The 9,365-nt window shown below is 36.9% G+C and overlaps 1 pseudogene; it reads left to right on the top strand.

Moving 5' to 3' along the window:
* Positions 1-257: 257 nt before the first annotated feature.
* The window catches only part of LOC110300824, a 19,595-nt pseudogene continuing 10,487 nt past the window's right edge, over positions 258-9,365 (top strand).

Raw genomic sequence — 9,365 nt, forward strand, 5'->3', positions numbered from 1 at the left:
AAAAAAGGCATAAGAGAACAGAATGTGAAAACTGCTGATTACAATGCAGCATTGACTTCTGTAAGTGGAGTAGGACACAGTATGGGGATTAGATATCAGGAATTTCAGGTTAGAGAGCCAAACTAATAAAAATGTTCAAATTAAAATTAGAGTAATCTAGTGCTGGCATCAATGGCTTGGTTTGTGGTGGCCTAGCTCCTGTATGCCGTCTAGGCAAAGCATTGCAATAAGACCACTGCCCTTTTAGAATGAATGCAATGGCTGTGATACTCATTGGTGCCTGTGAAATAACTGCCCCACACCTCAGTGCAATTGGATTTAATGGTATGAGAACAGGACACCTTCATTGGGAATTGAGACATTAGTTCAATAGTCATTATTTTTGTTCCTTTATTTGTCAGCACTTGTAAATACTAATTTTAAATAATTATTTCATTATATAATAGCTTTAAAAATATGATTTATTACACTTCATTTGCAGTTTCAAAATTTATTATGGCATCATCCTTAGTAATTACTCACTTTACAGTATAAAATTTCTTTTAGAATTGAATTTCTAGGATTCTTTCCTAAATAGAATACATTTTTCTTAAGAATATATTGACTTTCTCTGGTATGATTCTATTCTGCATGTCTGATCTAAGAAGCAGTAAGCTGTCATATCTACACACCAAAATATGTGCCTCCCCTTCATGGAAGACTCTATGGACATGGAGGGCCCTTTGAACTTATTTTTATCTGATGAACATGAAAAACAATTATCAATAAGAGCAGTGGGGTTCAGGGCAGCACCAAAAGATGAATTAACGTAAGACCACAGGCAGTGGACTCTCAAAGCTCCCAAAGGAAACTCTTGGTTGTAAACGTGTTGGTTGTATCTATAATTGGAGTCTCAGATAATTGTGACTGTTACCATAATTTGGTTGAAATGTGATTCAGGAGTGTGGTCTGGAGTGGGTGGGTTGGGGAGCAGGGTGGGGGAGGGTGTAGGAGGCTTTGGGGGTAACATTAGAAATGTAAATGAAGAAAATATCTAATAAAAAAAGAAAGAAATGTGGTTCAGGGACAGTGCACATTAGTGGCGAGCAGCTGGTAGCTGGAGAGAAAGAAGCTGGGATATGCATATACATGAATGACAGGGAAAATGATGATTATGATGATAGTGAAAAAAATTATGATGATGTTGAAGATAATTAGATAATTAGATGAGGAAGAAATGAAAGAAAAAGCTATCTGTTAAAGATATGAGCTATTTCAACCAAAACCACACAGAAAGCAAACAAAAATGGAAAAGTCTTTCTAAATTTTATTTATTTATTTATTTATTTATTTATTTATTTATTTATTTATTTATTGTATCTTGAGTATTCTAAGTTTCTGGGCTAATATCCACTTATCAGTGAGTGTGTATCATGTGTGTTCTTTTGTGATTAGTTTACCTCACTCAGGATGATATCCACCAGATCCATCCATTTGCTTAAGAATTTCATAAATTCATTGTTTTTAATAGCTGAGTAGTATTCCATTGTGTAAATGTACCACATTTTCTGTATCCATTCCTTTGTTGAGGCACATCCAGGTTATTTCCAGCTTCTGCCTAATATAAATAAGGCTGCTATGAACATAGTGGAGAATGTATCCTTATTACAATTTGGAACATCTTTTGGTTATATGCCCAGGAGTGGCATGCTGGATTCCAAGTTGGTCCAACCACTCTGGAAATCAGTTTGGCAGTTCCTCAGAAAATGGACATAGTACTACTGGAAGATCCAGCAATACCAGTCCTGTAAATGTCTTTAAAATATAAACACCAAGATCCAAATGTCAAGAATTCTAAAAAATAGAAAAACCTCTCCATACATCATACATCAAAAGGAGTTAGTTCTATAAAAGACATTAAAGAAAACTTAAGCATGTATAGGTAATGGCAATTCTCTTCTCAATGAGGAGGCCAAATTCATCAATTGTGTGACTAATTGCCTACAGTAATAATATGGTTACTAAATATTTCTAATATGGATTAAATCTCTTTAAGAAAATGGTTTAAAAAGTTTGAAATATTTCTTCTTATTTCATTTCTGGAATCTGAATGATAATAGACTGTGAAGACTTTTCCTACTGAATTTGATAAATGTTGTTCAGGTTCCATTACCAAGAACATGTTGTATAAAATGCCTATTTAGTTCTGAAGGGTAGAATTCCACCTTTACTTGTTTTAAGTATGTATGGGATGTTATGATAGGGCACAGTAAGAGTGGTGATCAGCCAGAAAATGGGAATGAGACAAAGCAATACATGTGAGATAAACAGTATTTCAATAGAGTAAAAAGGCATATACTCAATATAGTGACTCTGATTAATGTACCTTTATTGTGATTTGGTACATGTAAAATATATGTCTGCAGTAATTAGCAATTTGCTATTATCAGTAAAAGAACTATGTTTGTGCTCATTTTATTTTGAAAATATACAAAGAAATGGTATTTTTATTAACTGTGTCATGTAAGATCTGTATTTTACTTTTTCAAGGAAGATAGAATAACAAAGTTTCTTACTATTAAAACTAGTTTAATTTTATTTGATGTTATCTTGTTGCATATCTTTAATTACCCAGTGTTACATCTTTGAAGTCAATTAAATGCTTTAACATCATGTAGTTTCTATATAATTTCAGTCATATATATGTACATATAGTATGTATATAAATTTTACAATGCTGCTAGATATATTGTATTGAGGTTATGTGTGATAATAGAATTTTTAACATAAAAATAACTTTCAGCACTTTTCAGGTATTTGGCTGCTATTGTCTACCGTATCACTTTTCTTGTTACTTTTACAACATATCTGACGTAATAACTCAAAGGAGAATGTCTCATGCCTCAATGTGATAGACTTATCAGCACAGAGATTGCATTACTGCTGTACTACATGCAGGATTGTGGGAACTAAGTCAGAGCAATTAACATCTTGTTAAATCTGAAAACAGGCATCAGGATAGATGCAGGACAGCGTTCTACCTTTCATACCCCACCCCAGAGCCTCAACAATACATCTCCATCAGCTAAATCCCATTTCCTGAAGGAGCCAGAGTCTCCATACATAACACCAGCTGGAGACAAATTGTTCCAACACACAGGTTTAAGGTGGTGGGGGTTCATATCTATCTGTAAATTTTTCTCATCACCATTATTGTCAGAATTGTTTTGTATTTAAATTTAAATTTTAAATTACATGTGTTCTTGTGTTTATATACTTATGAGTTTGAATACCAGAAGAGACTGGTCAAAGAGTACTGGATCCCCTGGAGATGGAGCTACAGGAAATTCCGAGCCACCACCCCCACCACCAATTGGTGAGTTCTAAACTTTGTTCTTCTACAAGAACGTCAAGTGCTCTTGACTTCTAAGTCATCTCTTTTCTCTGTGTCTCAATTGTGTAAGAAAAAAAAATAACTTTATTTTGGAATAATTCTCTCAATAATATGTCTTAGTGAACTTCTTTACAAGAAGTGTTGCTGTCTATCATCAAAACAAAGCCCACATTTGAATCCAAATTAATTCTAACTTTTTTCATTTTTTAGCTTAAAAATTCTGCTACAGTTAATACCTTCTTTTGCCTCACAGTTCTTTATATGCTTTATTCTATAGGTAAATATAAAGGAACTTATAATAGTTATACATTTTATAACCTCAATATTTTAAATGCTTATAAGTGGAATCATAGATTTTATTATTTCTTACTCATATTCACTTTCATTTATTTCTTTCTTATAATGTTACTAGCTTTAAAAAACAAAATTTAAAGTTAAACAGACTTTCAGTTAACTTTTTTCACTTAGGAAATATCTGAATTCTGATGGAGAGTTCTTTCCTTCTAAAAGACATTTTATTTATTCACTCCTGGAATTATTGCTAACACACATTTAATTTTTGAACATACATTATTTTAAATTCAGGTTCAAATTGTACTTAAAGAGTCCCATGCATTTGTTATTTAAAGAGCCCACTCACATAGCCATCCTGAGACAGATAATCTGCATTCCCAGACTTCTTTGTGCAGAATGTTCCCTTTTTCGGGTCATATTTTCTTTCCTTACTGAAGCAAATATGTGACATTAGGATGAAATAGGGGCCAGAATCTACATTCCTAAGTCTGAAACAGGAAAAAAATCTTCTAAATGTAATTTCAAACAGCTTACTAACCTGGACTTAACCAAGACTTTACCCAGTTTCACAAATTTCTTACAGTGCCTCACACTCTAGATGCTTAAAAGCCTTCATTACCTCCAGATCCATCCTTTTGCCCAAGAATTTCATAAATTCACTGGTTTTAATAGCTGAGTAATACTCCATTGGGCAAATGTACCACATTTTCTGTATTCATTCCTCTGTTGAGGGGCATCTGGGTTCTTTCCAGCTTCTGGCTATTATAAATAAGGCTGCTATGAACATAGTGGAGCATGTGTCCTTATTACCAGTTGGAACAGTTTCTGGGTATCTGCCCAGGAGAAGTATTGTTGGATCCTCCAGTACTACTATGTCCAATTTGATATCATTCTTAGTGAGATAACCCAATCACAAAAGAAGTCACTTGATATGCACTCACTGATAAGTGGATATTAGCCCAGAAACTTAGAACACCCAAGACACAATTTGCAAAACACAAGAAACTCAAGAAGGGAGACCAACCTGTGGATACTTCATTCCTCCCTAGAATAGGGAACAAAATACCCATGGAAGGAGTTACAGAGACAAAGTTTGGAGCTAAGACGAAAGGATGGACCATCCAGAGACTACCCCACCAGGGGATCCATCACATAATCAGTCACCAAACCCAGATACTACTGCATATGCCAGCAAGATTTTGCTGAAAGGACCCTGATATAGCTGTCTCTTGTGAGGCTATGCTAGTGCCTGGCAAATACAGAAGCGGATACTCACAGTCAGATATTGGATGGAACACAGAGCCCCAAATGGAGGAACTAGAGAAAGTACCCAAGGAGCTGAAGGGGTGTGCAACCCTATAGGTATAACAACAATATGAACTAACCAGTAATCCCAGTGCTTGTTTCTCTAACTGCATATGTAGTAGGTCTTGCAAACTTTATATGCCCCTGTATAGGGGAACGCCAGGGCCAAGAAGTATGAGTGGGTGGGTAGGGGAGCAGGGTGCGGAGAGGGTAGAAGAAACTCTCTGGACAGTATTTGAAATGTAAATAAAGAAAATACCAAAAAAAAAAAGTCTTCATGAGGTAATAATGTATTATTATATGGTGCACTAGACATTATACTTCCTGATTCCAGAGAGTTTTAGGCTATGGTTGTTGTCTCCAATCTCAAGCTAAATATGAACATGAAACTCTTGAATAGCGGGCATAAGTGTAACCAATAGTTTCATTATTTCTTTTTTTTAAATTAGGTATTTTCTTCATTTACATTTCCTGTGCTATCCCAAAAGTCCCCCATACCCTCCTCCCCCTCCCCACACACCCACTCCCACTTCTTGGCCCTAGCGTTCCCCTGTACTGAGGCATATAAAGTTTGCAAGACCAAGGGGCCTCTCTTTCCATTGATGGCCGACTAGGCCATCTTCTGATACATATGCAGCTAGAGACACGAGCTCCGGGGGGTACTGGTTAGTTCATATTGTTGTTCCACCTATAGGGTTGCAGATCCCTTTAGCTCCTTGGGAACTTTCTCTAGCTCCTCCATTGGGGGCCCTGTGATCCATCAAATAGTTGACTGTAGCATGCACTTCTGTGTTTTCTAGGCCCGGGCATAGTCTCACAAGAGACAGCTGTATTAGGGTCTTTTCAGCAAAATCTTGCTAGTGTATGCAATGGTGTCAGCGTTTGGAGGCTGATTATGGGATGCATCCCCGGATATGGCAGTCTCTAGATGGTCCATCCTTTCATCTCCAAACTTTGTCTCTGTAACTTCTTCCATGGGTATTTTGTTCCCAATTCTAAGAAGGGGCAAAGTGTCCACACTTTGGTCTTCGTTTTTCCTGAGTTTCACGTGTTTTGCAAATTGTATCTTATATCTTGGATAGTCTAATTTTCTGGGCTAATATCCACTTATCAGAGAGTATATATCTTGTGAGTTCTTTTGTGATTGGGTTACCTCACTCAGGATGATGCCCTCCAGGTCCATCCATTTGGCTAGGAATTTCATAAATTCATTCTTTTTAATAGCTGAGTAGTACTCCATTGTGTAAGTTTCATTATTTCTGAATCAACAGAAATTTACTGTGTTACCTCAAATTCATCTCTTTGAAATCTTTTTATTTTCTAGATTCCCCTGATGTACAATTCAAAGCTCTGCCACTCTCTCAGTTTGGGAATCATAGTGTATCTTTTGTTAATTAATTTATTTAGACTTGAAATGTTGCTCCCCACCTCTTGCTCCCATCTCCTAGTTCTTCACCCCATTAACCATCCCCTTTGCCTCTGAGATGGTGATCTCCCACCCATCCACATACTCACATCACATATCTCTAACATTCCTCTTCCCTGAGGCATTACGTTTCTATAAGATTAAACACATCATTTTTCTACTGAGGGCAGAAAGTCAGTCCTCAGATACAGATATAACAGGGCCACTGAACAGCCAATGTATGCTTTTTGTTTGGTGGCTTACTCTTTGGGAGCTCTGAAAGGTTCAGTCCTATAAGGTGGCAAGTCTCCTTCAGCTCCTTCAGTCCTTACCCTAACTCTTCCATTGGGCTGACTGACTTCAGTTCAATGGTTTGCTATAAGTATCTATATCTGTCTCAGTCAGGTGCTATAGAATCTCTCAGAGGATATGCATGCTAGGCTTCTGTGTACAGTCACAATATGGCATCAGTAATAGTGTTATGGTTTGGTGCCTTTTCAGAGGATGAATGCTAAGTTGGGCTGCTCTCTGGATGGCCTTTCCTTAAGTCTATGCTCCATTTTCTTGTGTGTGTGTGTGTGTGTGTGTTTTAGATAGGAACAATTCTGGGTCAAAACTTTTGATGATGGGTGGGTAGCCCCATGTCTCAAATGAGAGCCATATCTATCTACTCGCAGTGGTCTTTTATTGGTTCCATGTTCCCAATGTTGAGCATTTTGCTTAAGGTCACCTCCATTGGATCTTGAGTATGTGAGACTTTCTAGAGGGTCCTCCACACTACACTGCTGAATATTTCTATTTATTTTCCTCACCCTCTGGGCTTCTATTTTGACTACAAGCAGTGTTACTGACAATTTACTTTCAAAAGTCACCTGAATGTCTATTTTTTTTTTCTGAGAGTCTTCTTGGTAAGTATGATTGGACTCTCTTTTTTTATTAGCTATTTTATTTATTTACATTTCAAATGTTATCCCCTTTCCTAGTTTGCCCTCTGAAAAACCCCTATCTCTACCGCCTTTCCCCTATTCCCCATCCCACACACTCCCATTTCCAATCCTGGCCTTCCCCTATACTGGGGCATAGAACCTTCACAGGACCTAGGACATCTCCTCCCATTGATGACCAACTAGACCATCCTCATCTACATATACAACTAGAGCCACATTTCCCATCATGTGTTTTCCTTGACTGGTGGTTTAGTTCCAAGGAGCTCTGAGGGTACTGGTTAGTTCATACTGATGTTCCTCCTATGGGGCTTTAGACCCTTTCAGCCCCTTGGGTACTTTCTCTAGCTCCTTCATTGGGGGGCCTTTTGCTCTGTTCAATGGATGATTGTGAGCATCCACTTCTGTATTTGCCAGGCACTGGCAAAGGCCCCCAGGAAACAGTTATATCAGGCTCCCGTCAGCAGACTCTTGTTGGCATCTGTCACAGTGTCTGGGTCTGGTGATTATTTATGGGATGGATTCCCATTAAAAAAGCAGCCTTAATCAAATGTATGAAATTTGAGAAAATTTATTTAAAAAATATAGTTACCAGGGACTATAAAACATGCATGCTTAAATCAGACATGGAGTTAAAGACAGATTCATTCTTAATTTGTTAACCACAATTGTGTTTAATATTCTCACTAGTACAAGAGTGATAAAGCCAGTATTATAACTTCCTGGATTGTGTTATCATTTCCAAATGAATATTTTTATCAGCTTCATGAAATATAGCTTTAGATGGCACCAAATTTTATGTCATATTATTGTTTTCAAGAAAAATTTGCATACATCCATTGTCTTCTTTATAGTGTATATTTGGGATCTTCTACATTTTCTCTTTCTAATCAGAATTATTTTATCTACCAAGTAGACAAATTTGCTTATTCAGTTTCTCATCTCCAAACACATATTCTCTTTCTACCCCATGTTAGCCACTCATTTGCAAATCACAACATTGATATCTGTCTTGAAAATATGAATCATTTCAACTGTTTTTGTATGGCCACAATACAGTGACTAGCAGTTTCTTACTTCGTGCTTTCAAACAATTGTTTGAATATGTAAGAAAATTCCTTTGACATTAAGTTCAGTTTTTCATTGACATCATTTACGTTCCTCAGATATTCATGTACACTTTATGAAACTTAATATATGGGGAACAATATTTTAACATTCATTTTCAAACACAATTAATGTGTGTATCCTTCAAACATTCTTACCAAAGTGAAACATCAACCTGTTTACAATGTAGGCTTATTCTGGACATTTATACAAGAAGTGATGTATTCTTACTGATTTTTTATTAGGATCACAGAAAATGTTGCCTAGTTTTACTTAAAACAAACAAGTCATTCCAAGGGCTCTTTTAACCATACTCAAACTTTCTTCTACTCTTCTTTAGTAACTTCAGTTCATCTCTGGTGTTCTTGATCTTTCCCAATCAACATTTCCACAATCCTGGCTATGAACATTTTTGTTGTTGTTGTTGTTGTTGTTGTTTTTTGTTTTTGTTTTTATTGGGTTTGGGGGGGGGGTTGTGGGAAGCCACATGTGCCGTTCCAGGGTGGCGCTGGCTACAGCTGGCCACCATGCATACATTGGCAGTAAAGGGTTTTTTTGCCAAGATGAGGTTTTGAGAATTAACCAATCAGATGAGAGACAAGTTAACCAATCAGATGAGAGACAAGTTAACCAATCAGATGAGAGAGAAGTTAACCAATCAGATGAGAGACATGTTAACCAATCAGATGTGAGACATGCAAATGAGGTGGTAAGCATAACCCATGCATAACCAATCTGGGTGTGAGACACGCCTCTCCTAGGCCTATATAAGCAGCACTAGTTCTAGGCTTGGGGTCTCTTCGCCTCTGCAATCAAGCTCTCCCAATAAACGTGTGCAGAAGGATCCTGTTGCAGTGTCATTCTTGCTGATGAGCCAGGGTCCGCAAGAGGGTTGTTGTTGGTTTTTTTTTTTTCTTTCTTTCTTTTTTTTTTTTTT

This window comes from Mus caroli, chromosome 8, assembly GCF_900094665.2.
Source record: "Mus caroli chromosome 8, CAROLI_EIJ_v1.1, whole genome shotgun sequence".
Lineage (NCBI taxonomy): Eukaryota > Metazoa > Chordata > Mammalia > Rodentia > Muridae > Mus > Mus caroli.